Here is a 20,638-nt window from a genome sequence, read left to right on the forward strand (position 1 = left end):
CCGAGATGTAGAAAAATAGATCAACTTTCTGAGTCCTGATTTAAGAAGTTAATTGTTAAGTTTCAGAGACTTTTTAAGAAATCGTGTGCCAGAGCTTTCTCTTTATACTACTCAAACTTTCCTTCCTTCTAGTTGACATAGTGATATTAACAATAGACTAGACCCTGCTTAGGAGAAAATACAATTTCTACCAGGGAGATCATGATCCATTTAAGAAACTATCATTGGTTTAAAAACAGAGTTTCATTTTTACAGAATCCAAATAACTAAAAAGAAAACTAGGAGAGATAAAAAGCCTTAATTATTCAAAACAAGAAAAGCTAATAAAACCCAATCAACTTTTTACTGAGTAAAAAAATTCCCTTTTATTTCAATTGATTATTATACAGTATTGATTAAAATCTGCACATACTACTGCTTTATTTTCTGCATTCTCCTTGAAATTTATCTTGGTAAAATAAGTTTTAGAAGATATTAACAGTTTTAAGTATTGTCAAGAAGTTTTAGAGACCCAGTCCTGAAACAAATTAAGTGGGTTTTCATCAGACACTCTTCTGCTGAAATGAGCTGCTGGCTGGATTAAACATTCTTTAGCCAAACAGAAGGCTTTGAATGCAAGATCTAGAGATTCTTTGACAGCATATTACTGCAATTGTGAACAGAAGAAATAAAAGGTTGAATCTTTAAATGTGTGAGCCTATCTACTTTTTTAGAAGAACTGGGTGAAGTAGGCAAAGTCTATCTCTAAAATCTGTAGCATGACATCCAACCACTTAGTCTTTTAGGAGCATTGGGATGTTGGTTCCACAGTGATCTCAAGGATGGTTTGGTGGTTCTAAAGTCCACCTTCTGGGGTCTGGAAGTGTGGCCTTGGGACAAAAGAGTGAAAAGCCAGAGCTTAGCTCCAAATCAGAGGCAGAAACTATAACGCAATTGTAAAATGAGGCACTGAAAGAATGTGATCTATAGCAACAAATCTATAAAAAGAAGGCAGTTAATGGGTTAAATGAGGAAACGGGAGTATACTGAATCTTTGAAAAATAGATCAACACTGTTACATATTAAAAGATGACACCACTTTAATAATTAGCCTATTTAGAAACAAAAAATGTCTTGAATAAATAATAACTTGAAATTAAAAACTAGGCAATTTCCTGAGAGCAAACTTTCAGGGCATGATGTGTTTTATGCAGGTGTCATATTTATTAGAGAAGATTTCCCACGAATGTGCCAAAATGCCTGCAGTAAGAGATCAGCTACATATTCTATTTTCTTATAAATCCATTAAAGTCATGTTTATAACATTTTTTTTTTGCCAGTGGCAAAAAATCTACAGCCAGAAACTTGATTTTAGATCACTGTTTAATACCAGTCTACAAACTTCAGCCACTATCACAAAGTATGAAAATATGGTTAAAGACACAGAAAACACATTTTTAAAGGGTTAAGGGGGGGGGGGAAGGGCAATGACAAATAGGCAACAGAGACTAGTTGTGGCTGCAAAGCCAAAAATATTTATAGTCTGGCCCCTTACAGGAAAAGTTTGCTGACCACTGCTCTAAGTCAGACACATCATGGTAAAGAAAATGTGCCATAAAAAAGGACCATTTTATTAAATTGCTCATCTTCTGACACTTTGGAATAGCAATACAAAAGAAGACTTTTGAGTGTCTATGACGCACTCAGCCTACTCACATTTGGAGACAGTTCTTATTTGGGTGCCAGTTGCACAATACAGAACTGAAACCAAAATTGTAACCAGGTGGTCCACCCATTCAAGAAATTTTATATCAACTTTTAGATTCCAATTTACCAAGAAGGTGACCAAACAGTTAATCTTGGGCACAGATACAACTAGTTTACGTTATGTTAGTGCGGGGGGGAAAGTGTCCTATTTAAATAATGTCTCCTCCTGAGTATTGGTAATCCAGTTTCAACCACTGGTCCTACCCATTTTGCATTCCTCTTTGGGTTACTAATTTACGCTTGCTGGGTCATATCTTCTGTAAGGAATGTCTAGACATAGGCTAACTGCAAAAGGCTTCAGATATTCTCAATCCAGCCTCATCTTTACATAAGGCTCCCTGTTCCAACTGGAGAGGTTGCCACTACAGCTTAAGTTTATCTGTCTTCTTTTGTATCATACTTGTGAGTGGCAGATAATGACTAGTTAGGGTGACTTTGTCTCCTATTTGCAAAATTTTGTTCTAAGCTGTTATACTTTGCCAAATCATTCTTGAGTGGCTTTTTCACATCTTACTCTTTGGCTATCCATTCCAAAGCAAATTCCACTCAGTTCTCTGATTCTTCATGCCTGATCTCTTGCCATAGTACCACTCATGCCCCCAGACCACATTGTTATGACTTTGCTATGGCCTTGTCTACACGGCCTCAACCATTCATAACATCTCTTCCAACTGCACCAAATCTCTAGTCCGTAAAAGCTCAATGGACTTCACTCCTTGAGACAAGAGGATCTCTTGGATTTAAGAGGACAGAAGCAGTTTTACAGGGATGACAAATTTTTTAGGAGTACACTATACAGAGTGAAGAGATACCTCAAAAAAACTTAATTTGAAATATTCTTAGACTTACAGGGAGCTACACTCAGGTTCCTAAAGTTAGCATCTATTACAACACATTTATAAAAACAAGTCTTATAAAGACAAATTTTTCCACTAATACCCTTTCTGTTACAGGATCTGATCCAAAATATCACATTGCATTTAGTTTTCATTGTTTCCTTACTGCACCCCAACCTGAGTTACTCAGTCTTTGCTGGTTTTGTAAAGCATTAGCACTTCTGAAGAGTAACAGTCAAGTGTTTTGTACAATGCCCCTCAAACTGAATTTCTCTAATGTTGTCTCATGATTACATTGGGTTTATGGGTTTGAGGGCAGGACATCACAGAGGCAATGTGCCCATCTGTAAACAGTATTACATCACTGCATGTTATCAATGTGACTATCACATTTGATACTAACTTTGGTCCCTGGGAAAGGTGGTGTCTGCCAGGTTTCTCCACTGGAAAATATTATAAGACTTTTTTTAAAATTTATTTTGAGAGAAACAGAGAGAGAGCGAGAGACAGAGAGAGAGAGCTCGTGAGCGTGAGCAGGGGAGGGGCAGAGAGAGAGAGAATTCCAAGCAGGCTCCAAGTTCTGTCAGCACAGAGCCTGACATAGGGCTCAGACTCATGAAATGAGAGATCATGACCTGAGCCAAAATCAAGAGTCAGATGCTTAACCAACTGAGCCACCCAAGCACCCCATAAGACGTTTTTCAACAGTGTTTTCCTATTATCCTTTCAAAAACTCCCCATTTGTCCCATTAGTTCGAGGAAGAGTCATTATCTCCCATGTGTTACCTAAAATGCCTAGTTTAAGAGATCAATTAGTTTTTTTGTTTTTTATTTATTTATTTTTTTAATAAAACTCATGGTTTACAACTCTTTTGCCAAGGGGAACAAATTCACTGTTAGGAAATTTATTTTAGAAAACTATTTGTTTCCCAAACTTCTGGAGCTCCATAATAAACTCTCCAGAAAAATGATAAGCAAACCACAAAGGATCTTAGAAAAGAAAATATGATCAACAGTTTCAGAAATTTCCTTGGACCTAGGAATTCTACCTTTAGGAATTTAATGTACGGAAATCGTCCTGAATTTATAAAAGTATATGTACATGAATAGTCAACGCAACATTATGGAAAATATACATAGTTGTTAAAAACAGAAAAAGAAAAATAAGATTGGGAAGATCTCTAATTAGTATTTATTATTAAATAAAAGACAAATATTATAGAAAAATATGTATAGTAGGATCCCCATTAAAAATGAAGATACGGGGGCACCTAGGTGCTCAGTCGGTTAAGCATCTGACTCTCAGTTTCAGTTCAGGTCATGATCCCCTAAGTTCGTGAGTCTGAGCCCCACATCAGGCTCTGCACTGACAGCACAGAGCTGCTTGGGATTCTCTCTCTCCCTGCCTCTCTGCCCCTCCCCCACTCATATTCTCTCTCTCTCTCTCTCTCTCTCTCTCTCTAATTTTATTTTTTTTGAGAGAAAGAGAGAGAACGCAAGTGGAGAAGGGACAGAGAGAGGGGTGGAAAGGGAGAGAGAGAATTCCAAGCAGGCTCTACACCACCAGTGCAGAGCCGAATGAGGGCCTTGAACTCGTGAAATGCGAGATCATGACCCAAGCTGAGGTCAGAAGCTTAACCAACTGAGCCATCCAGGTGCCCCCAAAATAAATAAACTTACACACACACACACACACACACACACACACACACACACACACACAAATGTGCCTAAATGCATTAGAGAGGGATGTTAGTAACATGGCAAACTTAATTTCGGGAACTGAGAGTAGGCAGAGAGGATGAATAGGAACTTTCATGTTTTGCTGTCTGTACAACTGAATCATTTAAACGTTTTATAATGAAACTGTGCTTATAAATTACTTACATAAAAGAGAACATCTATGAAAGTTACCAAATATGTGTATTAAAGATTGTTTAAAAACATATCCTTTATGTTTCCATACCTATGTTCACAGCAAGATTATTCTAATAGCTAAAGTATGGAAGCAACTCATTGACAGATGGACAAATATACATGCAATGGAGTATTATTCACTCTTAAAAAGGAAGGAAATCCTGATACATGCCACAACATGGATATCTTGAAGCTATTATGCTAAGTGAAATAAATTAGTTTAAAAAACACAAATATTGTCTGGTTCCACATATCTGAGTTACATAGTCAAAATCAGACAGAAAGTAGTGTGGTGGTTGCCAGGGGTTGAGGAGATGGGAGAATGGAAGTTACTATTTAAATTCTTAAAAAGTATTTATTTTTGAGAGGCAGGGAGAGACAGAGTACAAGCAGGGAGGGGCAGAGATGGAGAGGGAGACAAAGAATCCGAAGCAGGCTCCAGGCTCTGAGCTGTCAGCACAGAGCCTGATGCAGGGCTCAAACTTACAAACCGCGAAATCATGACCTAAGCTGAAGTCAGATGCTTAACCTACTAAGCCACACAGGTGCCCTGGAAAGTTACTATTTAATGAGTACAGTGTTTCATTATAAGATGAAGAGTTCTGTGGCTGGATGGTGGCCATGGTATCATTGCACTTAATGCCAACGAACTATATGCTTACAATGGTTAAGGTGGTAAATTTTATGTATTTTTTAAAAAATAATTTTAAAAGCTTTTAATTTAAAAAGTTTATCACTTGCTTAACAAAGAAAAGGTGAAGAAATATTAATACATTCAAGTTGCCTACTTCACATCTCTAGTGTGTCTAAGAGCTAGCTCACACTCCACATACCCAAATCTGACATCCTCACCTCTCAACACTCACCCCAAACCACTGTCTTCACAGTCTTCTCCACATCAGCTAATGGCAGTTTCACTTTTGCTTAGGCCAAAAAGCTTGGAAGCATTCTCAAGTCCTCTTTTTCTCTCTTGTTCAACATCTTATCCATCAAGAAATTCTGCCAACTCCACCATCTACCATCACCATTCCAAGGCTACTATTCTGGCCTAACTTCCCATAAACTTCAACTGGATGAGAGCAAGACCCTCCAACCTGGTCTCCCTACTCCTACCCTTTTCCCCAGTATAGTCATACTTTCAAACAGGACCAGCGAGAGATCCCTTTTAAAAACCAAATCAGATCATATCACTCCTATGCTAAAAATTCTCCAATGGCTCTATATCTCACACAGGATAAAAATGCATCTCCTTACAAGGGCTGACAAGCACTACATGATCTGGTCTCAGTCCCTTTACCACTGACCTCATTGCTAGTATTGCCCCCTTGCTCATTCTATGACAGTCATACTGGTTCCATGCTGTTCTTCAAACAGGCCAAGTACACCTTTGGTCTAGCTACTCTCTGCTGCAATGCTTTCCCCGCCATGATAATTGCTGGTTAATTGCTTTGTCTTCTTCATATTTTGGCTCAATTTTTTTTGTCAATATGTACTATACTGACCATTCTCTTTAGTGTAACTGCTACTCTTATTAGCTGTACAGTTTTTTTCCCCCATAGCACTTATCACCTTCTAAAAGCCCACATTACTGAGGAAGGCAGTTTAAGATGTCAGCATAGGAAGACCTGAACTCATCTCCCACACAACAAATTTACAGCCAACTGTGAAATAACTCCCCCTGAAAAAGACCTGAAAACTAGCTGAACATCTCCTCTACAGTAACGGATAATTAGGCCACATCAATACAGGTAGGAGAAGCAGAGATGGGTCTCACCAAACACCCTTCCCCTGTCGTGGCAACTCACAACTGGGAAGGATGTCACAAATACGGAGTTTCTCCTTGTGGAGCAACATGATGTGCCTCACATCAAGCACTTCAATCCTTGGGACCTACACCAGAGAGATGAGGAGCTTTCAAAGTTAAGTGGCTTTGAAAAACAACAGGGCTTACATCCAGAAGAACATAGGGCTATAGGAAATGGAGATTCCACTCTTAAAGGGCTTGCCTGCAGACTCACTCACCCTGGGACCCAGCACAAAAGCAGCAGTTTGAAAAGCACCTAGACCATATATGAATGAGATTCACTTGGTAATCTTAGACTATCTGCCAAAGGGTTGTTAGGACTCTCTCTAGGGACAGATGCACTGGTGGGTGCCATTTTTGTACTCCCCTCAAACCTGCTTAGAACAGGTAGGTACACCCCACACAGGGATGCCCCTTGAGCACCTGGGTCTGGTGACAGAGATGATTGTGTTTCTGGTCCTAGCAGGTCTGAAACATTGGAGTGACAGTTCTTGGTGGGCTACAACCTCTAGAACACTGCAGAGATAGCAGTCCAAAACACAACCTTGTGTGAAAAAGGATTATTTACTTGCCCTGGAGCTTCAGTTGGATGGGTACTACATACCTAAAGGACATGCCATCCTCTCAGGGAATGTAGGCCAGGGAACATTACCTTTTTGTCCTCCCTTGGCCTTGCCATAGCGCACCTGTTCCTCCCAGAAATGACCACATCACCTGGTCTGGAGGCCAGCAGGGTTTAGGATTATGGTCTTGCAGGACTGTATATATTTGCATATCTTAAAAGCTGCTGTCTGAGGGTTAAGTTTTCAATTAGCTTGAAACATTGCCTGGTCTGGAGGCCAGCAGGGTTTAGGATTATGGTCCCGCAGGACTGTATATATTTGCATATCTTAAAAGCTGCTGCCTGAGGGTTAAGTTTTCAATTAGCTTGAAACTGGGGCTGACTGAGATCCCACATTCTGTAAGACTCAAAAGGCTAGCGACTCCCTCAACAACTATAGCCTATCAGGAATAAATCACATTGCTTAGGCAATCACAAAATTTTGAGAGATAACAAAGGGTAAGGTTACCAATAAAGTTCATCATCTATACAGGCCACTCATCCAAGACTGAGAGAGATAGGTGTTTCACCTAATACACAGAAATGAAAAGAGTCAAGCAAAATGGGAAGACAAAGGAATATGTTCCAAATGAAAGTACAAGATATGCCCCTTCCCCCTCCTAAAACCACTTAATAAAAAAGAGAGAAGTGATTTACCTGATAAAGAGTTCAAAGTAATGGCCATGGATAAACACATTAGAACTTTAAAAAAGAGTTCAAAATATAAGTAGCAAACAGAAGTCATAGATCTGAAGAATAACAAATAACAGTCACAGAACTGAAAAATACACCAGAGAGGTTCAACAGCAAAGTAGATGAAACAGAAGAAAGAATCAGTGATCTGGAAGACAGAGCAATGAAACCTCACCCAAACAGAGCAGCAAAAAGAAAAACTTTAAAAATTGGAGATAGCTCAAGAAACTTATGGAACAACAAGCAGATTAACATTCTCATTATAGATGTTCCAGAGGAGAGAGAAAGGGTCAGAAAACTTTCCTGAAGAAATAATGGCTGAAAACTTCCCTAACTGGGGAAGAAAATAGACATCTGGATCTAGAAAGCGCAAAGAATTCCCCCCTGCCAAAAACAAAAAAACAAAAAAAAAAAAACAAAAAAACAAGCCCAAAGAGACCCACACAAAGACACATTATAATTAAAATGTCAAAAGTTAAATAAAAAATCTTAAAAGCAGCACAGCAAGAGAAAATATAACTTGTTATATATATGCAGGAACACCCATAAGACTATTAGCAGATTTCTCAGCAGACAGTTTACAGGCTAGAAGGGAGTGGCATCATATATTCAAACTGCTGAAAGGAAAAAACTTCCAACCAAGAAAACTCTATTCAGGATTTAAGGAGAGATAAAGAGATTTCAGACAAACAAAAGCTAACAGAGTTCACCACCACTAAATTGGCCGTACTAAAAATGTTAAAGGAACTTTAAGCTGAAAAGAAAGTACACCAATTAGTAAGAAGAAAACAATAAAAACCTCACCAGTATAGGTAAATACGGCAAAGGTAGTGGATTAATCATTTATAAGGCTAGGATGAATTTAAAAGGTAAAAGTAGTGAAAATAATGATAGCTATAATGATTAGTTAAGGGATACACAAAATAAAAAGATGTAAAATGGGACATTAGAAATATAAACATGGGGGGCAGGGACTAAAAATGTGGTTTTAGAATGCATTCACAAACCTAACTTCTTATCAATTTAAAATGGACTGTTATATGTGAGCATCATGGCAACCACAAAGCCAAAACCTACAGCAGACATACAAAAGATAATGAAAAAGGAAATCTAAGCATAATACTATAGAAAGTCATAAGAGAATAAAGTCATAAACCAAAGAGAAAACATTCCCAAACTCATTATGAGGCCAGCATAACCCTGATACCAAAACCAGACAATGACAACACACACACACACACACACACACACACACACACACACACACACAATTGGCTAATATCCCTGATGAACAGAGACGCAAAAATCCCCAATAAAAATGATAGCAAACTGAATTCAACAATACATTAAAAGGATCATACATCATAATCAAGTGGGATATATCCAGGGATGCAAGGATTGTTCAACACCTGCAAAACAATCAATGTGATAATGCGATATAGCACATAACAAAATGAAAGCTAAAGTCACCGTGATAATCTTAATAGGTACAGAAAAGGCATTTAACAAAATTCAACATCTGTTTATGATAAAAACTATCAACAAAGTGGGTATAGATGGAACGTATCTCAATAGAATAAAGGCTGTATATGACAAGCCCAGAAGTAACATCATACTCAATGCAGAAAAGTTAAAAAAGCTTTTCTTTAAGATCAGGTACAAGACACATATGCCCAATCTTGCCAGTTTTATTGAACACGGTATTGGAAGTCCTAACCAGAGGAATTAGGCAGGAAAAAGAAATAAGACATCCAAATTGGAAAGGAAGAAGTAAAACTGTCACTATTTGGAAACATGATTTCATATACATAAAACCCTGACAGCTTCCCAAAAACTGTTAGAATAAACAAGTTAATACACAAAAATCTGTTATATTTTTATATAGCAACACCAAACTACAGAAAAACTAAGAAAACAATCCCATTTACAATTGCATCAAAAAATAAAATAGTAGTAAGCTTAACCAAGGAAGTGAAAGACTTGTTCACTGAAAACTATAAAGCACTGATGAAAGAAACTGAAAAAGACACAAATAGATGGAAAGTTATTCTGTGTTTGTAGATTAAGCAAATTAATAGTTAAAATGTCCATTCTACCCCAAATAATCTACAGAGTCAATGCAATTCCTATCAAAATTACAATGGTATTTCTCACAGAACAATCGGGGTGCCTGGGTGGCTCAGTTGTTAAGCATCTGACTCTTGATTTCAGCTCAGGTCGTGTGCTCATGGTTTGTGAGTCTGAGTCCCTCATCTGGCTCTGTACCAATGGTGTGGAGCCTGCTTGGGATTCGCTCTCTGTCCCCTGCCTCAAAATAAATAAATGAACTTAAAAGAAAGAAAGAACAACCAATTCTAAAATTTGTATGGAACCAAAAGAGATCCTGAAGATGTCAAAGCCATCTTGAAAAAGAACAAAAATGGAGGCATCCCCTTTCCTGATTTCAAAGTATATTACAAAGCTCTAAGAATCATAACAGGATGGTATTGCATAGAAACAAAACACACAGATCAATTGAATGGCATGGAGAGCCCAAAACTCAACTCATACATATACTGTCAATTAATTTATTACAATGGAACCAAGAATGAGGAAGGACAGCCTCTTCAATAAATGGTCTTGGGAAAACTAGACAGCCACATGCAAAAGAATGAAATCGAACCGCTTTCTTATACCATATGCTAAAATGAACTCAAAGTGGATTAAAGACCTGAAACTATAAAACTCCTGAAAGAAAACATAGGTGGTAAGCTCCTTGACATAGGTCTTAGCAACAATTTGGCTTTTTTGGGTTGTATTCAGTTTTGTTTTTTGGATCTGACACCAAAGGCAATGGCAACAAAAGCTAAAATAAACAAATAGGACTACATCAAATTAAAGGCTTCTGCACAGTGAAGGAAACCATCAACAAAAATTTAAAAAGCAACCTACTTGAATGGCATACTAATTGTTATTTAAAAAAATGAAATCTTGCCATTTATGACAACATGGATGGACCTTGAGGGTATTACACTAAATGAAATGAGTCAGACAAAGACAGATACCATATGACTTCACTTATCTGTGGAATCTAATAAACAAAATACTTGAGCAAACAAAATTCAAAGATACAGAGAACAGGGTGGGATAAAAGGGTAAAGAGATTCAAGAGGTACAAACTTCGGCTCTAAAAGAAGTCATGGGAATGCAATGGTACAGCATGGTGACTACAGGCAATAATGTATTGCAAACTTGAAGATAAGAAAGTAAATCTCAAAAGTTCTCATCACAAGAAAAAAGCTGTAACTTTGGTGAGGTATGGTAACTAGACTGACTATGGTGATCATTTTGTAATGTATACAAATGTTCAGTCCTCATGTTGTACACCTGAAACTAATATATTGTTATATATCAATTATACTTCAATTAAATTAAATTAAATCAGTACAACATTTATTTTGTTTGTTTATTGTCTGTGTCTCCTGCTTAGACTGTAAGCTGCGAGAAGGCACTGACATTTGTTCGGATGTATCCCAGGAACATCACCTGCCACACAATAGATGCTCAATAAATAGTTTTGAACAAATGAGCTCTCGAGACCTGAGGCAAGTTTCTCTTCATTTGCCTACATTCTTAGTTTCTAATTCAAGAGAGATATTTTCTAAATTCCAACAATAAGTAGATACGTAGCTGTTTTAGAGCCCATGCAAAATTCGAAACATTTCCATTCTTACCTCAACTTTTAAACATTGAAGGTCATTTCTACACAAATTCTAAATACCGGGGCACCTGAGTGGCCCAGTCGGTTAAGCATCAGACTTCAGCGCAGGTCACCATCTCACGGTTCATGAGAGCCTGCTTTGGATCCTATGTCTCCCCCTCTCTGCACCACCCCCCTCAAAAAAAAAAATTTAAATGAAATAAAATTAACATTCTAAAAAAAAACCAACCAACAAATAAACAAAAACAACCAAATTCTAAATACCTAGGAAAAATTTTTACACAAGTAATCTTTCCACAACCCAGCAACAGACTTCTAAACATCTGGAATTGTGGAACTATCCAGATGTCTTGATAAAAACAGCAGCAGCTAAAAATCCCAGTAATCGACTCAAATGTTTCCATCCATCATAATCTGTAATTTTATTTTCATTTACTCGAGTCGCTAAAATGCACCGTAGGCTGCCAATGTTTCAGACTTATGATGATGCTACCTAAAATTATAGAATTTTATAATTGCAAGAAAAAGCAGATTGCTTGAGGTCTTTAAAGTTCAAAAGCAATATGAATTCAAACTAAGTCTTGAAGGTAGTAACTGCAGATATTTGATATTTTTCAAGGCCCCATAGCTGGATGTGCACAGATAAAATGTGTAATATGTGTAAAAAGGCAATTGTGACTACTGTATTTTTCTTAAGCAAATGCAACATTGCATGTATGCAATGAGATCAGAGAAATGTATAGCCTCTAAAAGCACAAACATAATTTGTTTTCAAAATAGAAATACTTTATGTTTCTGAAACATGCTCCAGAATTATTTACCGATTTTTTTCTCTCATGTATAAGGAAAGAAAAGGATAACTTTTTTTTGAATGTTTATTTATTTTTGAAACAGAGAGAGACAGAATGCAAGCAGGAGAGGGGCAGAGGGAGAGGGAGATACAGAATCCAAAGCAGGCTCCAGGGTCTGAGCTGTCAGCACAGAGCCTGACATGGGACTCAAACTCACGAACCGTGAGATCATAACCTGAGACAAAGTGGGCAACTTAACTGACTGAGCCACCCAGGCACCCCAAAAGGATAACATTTCTAAAGAATGCTTTGTGGTCCCTTAAAAGTTAGAATTCTGTTAGAGTAACTGAAACAAAACCACATAAGCTTGTCGAAATTCCAGTACTGAGTAGATCACAGCTGAGGCCCATGCCTATAGTGCCTGTTATGTAGCTGACTACATTTTATCACCCCAGTTTAAATGTTGGCCTAGGAATCTGTTTCCCTTTTCAGTGTGACCATTTGTTAGGTCCCATGAATCCCTGCACAGCAGTGCGAAAGTACACATTCCGTGATGACTTCCGGATTGGAGCTGACGCAGTTCTGCGGAGCCTTGGCATGGTATTATCTTGGAGACTGAACTTCCGCCAGCAACTTTCTGCATCAGGAAGGGAGCTGGAGGTAGCTCTTCCACCCCTAAAACCATGGTCTGATGTTCACTTTTTGATTATATTCAAATAAGAATATTGGTCAAGATTGTAGCAAGCTCTGGCTATTTAAAGCACAAAGATTATTCTGTGTCTGCAGCCATGACTAGAGCGGAAGGTGGGAGTAAAGAGAAACCACAATCAATTACATGTGGGTTTTTTTTTGTTTTTTTGGTTTTTTTTTTTTGCCTACTTGGAGAGGGTGGTTCTAGCTGACACCATCCAGAGTTGGAAGAGGTCCCCAGCCTGCTGTGCTTCATCTGATAAACTGTTTTCAATGTACAATAACACCCATTTCTTAGCTCCTTCTTTCTACTGCAAAGGGTAAGCAGATGGATTAAAGTGGGCCCTAGATTCATCTAAACACCCTGCATTACTGTTGTGCCAAAACTTTGGCATACTGATTATTGTAAATAAAAATTACTTAACAGACAGCCTCTGCAAAGACACTCAGATCCTACTCTGTCCTCCTGAAAGCAGAAAAAAATATCTGCTATGTCGAAAGTACCAGGCTATGTCCCTGTACCAGGAGTTAGAGGTGCCTTTATTACCAGAGATGGGGAATTTAGAGCCGAGAAGGCTGCATAAATAACCCCTTTTATTTCTTTTTTTTTTTTGTATTAAAATAGTTTTTTTAATGTTTATTTATTTTCGAGAAAGAGACAGAACACGTGTGAGGGAGGGGCAGAGAGAGGGAGACACAGAATTCAAAGCAGACTCCAGGCTCTAAGCTGTTAGCACAGAACCCGATGTGGGGCTCAAACTCCCAAACCATGAGATCATGACCTGAGCTAAAATTGGACGCTCAACTGACTGAGTCACCCAGGTGTCCCACAACCCCTTTTATTTGTTACTAATCTACTACATCAGCCCAAATTCTTGGGAGCTTCAATTAGTAAGGAATTCTAAAGTTTTCTTTGTCCAGTCAATTCCTCACAGCTCTATAGTTTGTCTAAAAAGTATAAAAACTGCCCGCTTTGGTCATTTCTTTAAGTCTCAATTTTATTATTGGGCCTCTGTACACATGTGTAAAAGTTGGGCCTTTTCTCCTGATAATCCATCTTATATAAATTTAATTCTTAGTCCAGCTAGACGAATCCCAGACAGAAGAAAATTTCTTCCTCCCCTTCAGTACTCCGCGTGATAGGATATCAAGGTAGTGGATCAGGGGACCAGATCCTTTATCTCTCCCCTCCCTCGAGCTTCCTAAGGCCCTTAACACTCCTTGTCTGCCTGCCTAGCTTGTCTTTGCCCTGACCACTGCTTAGCTTTTGATTTACTGCCCAGCACTTTTTCATACTGGCTTACTTTCTCTGCATCTTCACGTGCTTCAGTGCCCAATCTCTCCACGTCTTTCAGGGATTCCCAATAAACTGGGATAAATTCTTGCCAAATAATGACTCTCTTGCAAATTAGTACAATAATTTGCTTATAACTATATGGCCAACTACAAACATGAATCTCTATTCAATAAAGGTAACAACAGCATTAGTAATGATAAAATGATGTCTGACATCTGATGTGGAGAATTTACGGCAGATAATTTTAATCCCCAACAATTTAATCATTATCTTTCACCTTTACCATGATTGTAAATATATGTCCTAGACTCCATAAACCTTTTCAAATTTTCCTCCATTTCCCACTAATCACAATTGCTGTTTTGACAATGAATCATTTTCTGAAGAGCATGTTTGTGTTTATGACCCCTTAAAGAAATTCGGTTTTTAATCTTAACAGGTCTCATCTTTATGCCTCCAAAATACAAGCTGTTCTGTAAGCAATAAAAATATCTAATAAGCAACTGCAAAGAGAATAACAAAACCTATCAAGTTACCACTTTATTTCATTCTTTGTTTTATCTGTCTCTATGTTAATGTACTGAGTGAAAACTCCCTAATTAAAAGGGCCCAGGAAGCTGCTAATTACTGGTGACAGGCGGACAAATAAACTGTAATCCTTACCCTCATGTAATTCAAGATGTAAAAGAGAAAACAGAGGGGCACCTGGGTGGCTCAGTTGGTTAAGCATCCAACTCTTGATTTCAGCTCAGGTCATGATCTCACAGTTTGTGAGATCGAACCCCTCCTTGGGCTCCATGCTTCAGCACATAGCCTGCTTGAGATTCTCTCTCTCCCTTTCTCTCTGTCCCTCCCCCTGCTCATGCGCGTGCTCTCTCTCAAAATAAATAAATAAACTAAACTGAAATAATAAAATAGAGATATGCACAATTCCATAGGTGTCTGGAATGCTCACCTTCCCCTGCTTCCCCAGGGCCCTTGCTAACGGCAACAAGAAGCGACTGCACCAGTCTGTGCACCAGCTAAGAGCCTGCACGATGGCCATGGCAGGGACCAAAGAAGAGAGGAGAGCCTATGAGACATACTGAGGAAAGCATCAGTAGGGGCTGGCTGAAGAAGGGAAGAAAAGAGAGGAGTAAAAGCTTGCTTAGGCTCCTGGCTAATGTGACAAGGAAACACTGCCTTTCCTTTTAAGTAAGAATGCAAGAATACAGTTGTGTGTGTTAAGTTTCAGGAGCCTGTCAGAGTGTCCAGAATGAATAGCATGCCCTGGTATTCATTAGGTTCAGCCATCCCTAAACACTCCATCTGCCTCATTTTTCAAACTCGTTAACATTTTCAAATGTATTCTCTTTGATACCTTTTAAAAAATACCATTTCATTGCCTTTTAAGATGGGGGGGGGGCGGGGAGTCTATTTGCCTAAGGCAGAGCCAACTGTACAGAAGCTATGACCCATTTTTTGTTGTCGTCTTTGGTCTCAGTAGTTATGGGTTAAACCACTTATCCTTCTTTCTATAAGAAGGACTAATTTCTTTAATTTTATTAATAGCAGTAACAAATATCAGTCAAGTGATTAGGCTAGAGGGAGAAGAAAAAGCACTTACTGAGAGCCTGAAGAATGCTTTTGGGTATTTGCCAGTTCCTTCAGGACTCCACAGGGTTCAAGCAGTCCACTAAAGAGCCCAGGCAAAAAACCACAGCAATCTTCATAGCACATACCACACGTCCTAGGGCAACTTTTCCCGCAATGTGTTCTGGGAAACTCCACTCTGGCAACAGGAACTCTCATCCCCCTCCCCCACTACCCCAATCCACTCCATCCCCCACTACCACCATCACAAATGGACGACGACTCTGTGTGAAATATTTGTGACCTGCCAAATTTTACAGCTTTACCTTGTATCCTCATGATGCCAGTGGGCATATTATGGGCTACAAAAAGCTCTACAGTAAAAAACAAAACAAAACAAAAAAAACAACAAAAAAAAACCGTTTGACTTTGAACCCAGTATATGTCCAGGAAAACTTGTCATTATAGATGACAGGTCAACATCCCATGGAGCTAACGTGTCTTGGAACACGTTTTGGGAAAAGTTGTCCTAGGGGCTCCTTCATTCTGACAGCTATAGCCCTGGTGATTCCCCCCACTTTCCCATCTCCATTACTGGCATCTCTTCCTGACGTTGCCATCATTTTGGCTGCCTTCGTGACCCGGACTCAAACTGAGCTGAAACTCCAACCTGTCCTCGGCTCTGGGAGGTGATGCTGCTGCTCCCGGCTCTGAAGGTGCACTCTCCCACAGTGTGCTGACCACAAAAGCAGCACTAGGGACAAGGCTCTGATTGCTTGAGTCTTGCACGTGGACTCTCAAACTGGAGTAGCTCCTGGATGAGCCCAGGTGAGATCACAACTCTGGAACTCTGCCAGTCCATTTTCTCTCCACCCCCATCCTCCTCTCCCCTGCAAAATCCCCCATTTTAGCAGACTTGAAGCCATACAACTTAGCAAACACAGAAAACTCTGCAAAGGGACTTTTCCTCCCCTTTAAAGTGGTTATAAAATAGGATTAAAGTATTACAATAATTAACCATGCAGAGAACAGCCATGTGTAGAATACTGTGGGCAGTTTTATGTCATTGAGAAAAGTATCCTAAGACCCCTGAATGTAAAAGCACATTACTGGCCTTTAATTCTGCTGAGTCACAAACAGATCCAACTACTCATTTGCTCTGTGACCTCCCCAGGGTCACACCCCAAGATCAGGCAAATCTTGATCAGTACATTTGACAGGAAGCTTGACTTCTTCCTCAAGACTTATAACCCATACACCAACAGGGAATTAGAAAAGGTTATGCTCCCTGGAAAGAAACTAGTTTTCAAATTGGCCTTTTCTCAACTGATTTGTTCTCTAAACACCAAGAGGCATTTGTATAAATGCAGTGCAAGGTATAGCTTCAGACTGGGATATATTGATGCTACAAGATACACTCTTCAGGAACATACATTTTGTCACAAAAATATTAACAATCATAACTTGGAATTTTGTAATGCTTTAAAACTTACACAGTATATAACAAATTTGCTTGTAAATACTACTGTTCTTTCTGTTAGCAATAGTAGTAGTAATAAAACTTAACAACGTGGTTTATTCTGAGCCAAGTATGCAGTATGTGAAGCACTTTATATGCATTATTTCATTTGCTCCTGTCAAGAATCCTGTGAGATAAAGGCAGGCAGGCAGGCACTGTTGTGTTCATTATGAAGGTGGTAAATGGGGGTGGTGATACATGGAGCTGGTGGTAAGTGACTAGGCTGATGTCAGAGGTCATATCTACATGGAGTTTGTCAGTATCCTCTGGACAGGGACTCCGGCTCATAATTCTTTGGCTTCACTCAGCACATAATCAAGTGATTACATCTGTTATATTATGGCTATGTGCCTTGATCCTGTGCCTCTATTTCAGCCAACACTGCAGCCAGTAGCTTCAAAATACCCAAGGTATTAAAAAATCCTACTTAAGAAATACTAGGTAAGGGGTGCCTGGGTGGCTCAGTCAGTTAAGTGTCTGGCTCTTGATTTCAGCTCAAGTCATAATCTCACAGTTCATGACATCAAGCCCAGCATCAGGCTCCATGCTGTCAGCGTGGAACCTGCTTGGGATTCTCTCTTTCCCTCACTCTGTGCTCCTCCCTCCTTTCCTCCTTCTCTCTCTCAAATAAAAAAATAAACATTTAAAAAAAAGGAAATATGAGGTAAGAATTTTGATTTGGGGTAACTAAATAGATCAAGACACAGTTCCAGTCTTCTCTGCCTCTTCCCTGTTTGACCTCCTCACTTGCCCTTCACTTCTTGACATTTTTCATCTCCTTCCTCTGCTGACGTCAATAAAGCCTCTCCATTATATACTCTTTAACCATTCTCTTTGGAGACCAGTGAGCCTATCTCTCAGGTTCCCTCCATGACAGTCCAGTGCTACGGTTCAGGGCTGCACTGTGGCTCCTGCTATACCTGACCCAGAATCTACAAGGAGAGGCCAGGAAACACCTCATAAGGCACTTTCACATAGGTCCTACCACATTTCACTTTCATCATCAACAGAAGTATGTAGGACAGAGATCTGCATGTTATAGTAAGGTTGGTAAATGATGATAAAGCCAAGAGTCACATGAGGGGTTTGGATTCCAAGGGCAGTGCTCTTTCCACTACAACTGGGGTCAGGCCCGTTTACATTTTGCACTGCAAATGGGCTCATGATCCGGAACACTATTTCCAGTATTTGCTCTGTTTTGCCAAACACTCCACTCACCACATATGAGCGCTGTAGTGATCTTAAATCCAAATGAATTGAAATATTGTTCTGAGAAACCAAACATACTCTTTAATCACTAAACACCCTAGTTATTACAAAAACCAAGTTTAAGAAATATTTTTTAGAAATAAAGTCTTAGAATCTGCTCTAAGAAATTAAGATAATAAATGTCCTCAGAGCAACTCAGATCTCTATTTACTTCAAGAATTCTGCCAGACCCAGCAATTATAGCCTGCCACAGACTTCAAAGAACTGAAGTGCATTTCTTCTCCATAGCTGGCATACGTGCAACTTTTCCCCCTACTGCAAGACTGGTTATACAGGTTGGTTGAAGATGAGAGAAAACATGTTAAAAGTTGCACGTATGTGCTAACTCAATAAGCATGTACTTAGTACCTTGCAAGAGAGGGCATCAAAACAGGAACAGTAAGTGCCAGTGTAGTGATCAGTGTTTAGGGTCACTAAGATCCTCATCTTGCTCTTTTTTTTTTTTTTTTAATTTTTTTTTCAATGTTTATTTATTTTTGGGACAGAGAGAGACAGAGCATGAACGGGGGAGGGGCAGAGAGAGAGGGAGACACAGAATCGGAAACAGGCTCCAGGCTCTGAGCCATCAGCCCAGAGCCCGACGCGGGGCTCGAACTCACGGACCGCGAGATCGTGACCTGGCTGAAGTCGGACGCTTAACCGACTGCGCCACCCAGGCGCCCCCCTCATCTTGCTCTTAAGTTCAAAGGAACTTTAAAATGCCCCTCAATCAGGAGACTGCAAGCTACAGCCCATGAGTCTCTCAGTGAGAAGGTTAAAACATACCTGATTCAAGGTCTGCAATTTATAGCTCACAGGGCTTATCTGGCCCACCATTTATTTGTGTCAATGAAGTTTCATTGGAATATAGCCACACTCATTCTTTTATATATTGTGCATGATGCTTTTCACTAAATTGGCAGAACTGAGTAGGTATGGCAGAAATCCTATGTCCCACAAAGCCCAAAATGTATTTGTGATGTGGCCCTCTGCAGGAAAGGTTTGCAGACCTTGACCTAAATAATCAAGTCAACAAACCATGGATTAATCGTGAAGTGCTATATAAACACTATTACTACTATAGCACTATGTTAATATTATAATTTTCCAGAACCAGTCTTGGCTCTGTCCCCAGCTAGCAATGTGACCTTGGACAAGTAAAAACCGCTAGGTTTCAGGAAAGTCATTAACAGCATCACGGCACAGCTGATCTTACATAGTATCTACCACATCTGGGCTTACAGATGACTCAGGAGTAAACTAACAGTGTTACAGAGTATGATCTTTACTTTCTTATCGATCTTAATCTCAGATGCCTGGTATGCTATTAATTCACTTACCTCCCTAATTCTTTTTAGTAAAAATTATCTTCCCCTGCTATCTCGTGCATATGAACCAATAAGCCAATAGGTCATGCTCTTGGTCAATAATTCTCAACCACAAATCACTGTGGAACTTTAAAAACAACAACAAAACACCTGCAATACCTGTGCAGAATTCTGGGTCAATGAAATCATAATCTCTAGGGACCTAGAGTATCCGGGGACCTGGAGTACCTGGGACCCAGGTATCCGTGTTTTAAAGTGATTCCAATGTGCGGTCAAGGTTGTGTCATAACAGGCATGAATCAAATTAGTATTTGCAGTGGAAGCTGTATGAAATGAATCTTTAAATGTTAAGCTGTTAAGCTGAAGTTCCACCAAAATTATATCATAAAACAAGAGTACCACGAAGACCTAGTGAAATTTTAATAGAAACAATTTAGGCTCACAACATCGATTAGCTCCTATCTAAGTCACAGCCAAAATTTATATCTCAAGAATGAGGCCCTCTTCACCATGTGGTAGATAAAGTAAGATTATCTGATTTTAGAATCCACTGCTGAAAAACAAAACAAAACAAAAACAAAAACAATGGTGTATATGAAAAGCTATCAGTTAGAAGCCTTGAGAATTCAAAAGAGGGACATTATTCCTGGCCAAGTAAGGAAAGTTTTGCTATGAAAGGAAGCTTCTAAAACAATAAAATTTAAAAATTTTATTGACTTCATAAACTCTGAAAGAAATAAAAACAGATGTAAGAAAAGAACTTGAAGGGCAAAATAAAGTTGTTTTTTTCTAAGAGCTATAGCCAACTCATTTATTCAAGATGTCTGGTTTATAAATTAACCAGAATCTTGGCTTTTCCTCTTCCTTCAACCCAATGCCAAACTATTTTCCATTTA

The 20,638-nt window shown here is 39.0% G+C and overlaps 1 protein-coding gene across 9 annotated transcripts in view; it reads right to left on the reverse strand.

Annotated features, from left to right (window-relative positions):
• The window catches only part of FGD4 (FYVE, RhoGEF and PH domain containing 4), a 250,933-nt gene that overhangs the window by 106,700 nt on the left and 123,595 nt on the right, over window positions 1-20,638 (reverse strand). The window contains exon 1 of one of the 9 annotated variants that reach the window (XM_040488472.1): window positions 6,069-6,073. The exons of the other annotated variants lie outside the window; for them this stretch is intronic. The gene's annotated coding sequence lies outside the window, so the exon portion shown is untranslated. Of the gene's footprint in view, window positions 1-6,068; window positions 6,074-20,638 lie in introns of those variants that run through there. 9 annotated transcript variants of the gene reach the window in all.

Source organism: Herpailurus yagouaroundi, unplaced genomic scaffold (genome assembly GCF_014898765.1).
Source record: "Herpailurus yagouaroundi ecotype Mexico unplaced genomic scaffold, PumYag 166, whole genome shotgun sequence".
Taxonomy (NCBI): Eukaryota; Metazoa; Chordata; class Mammalia; order Carnivora; family Felidae; genus Herpailurus; species Herpailurus yagouaroundi.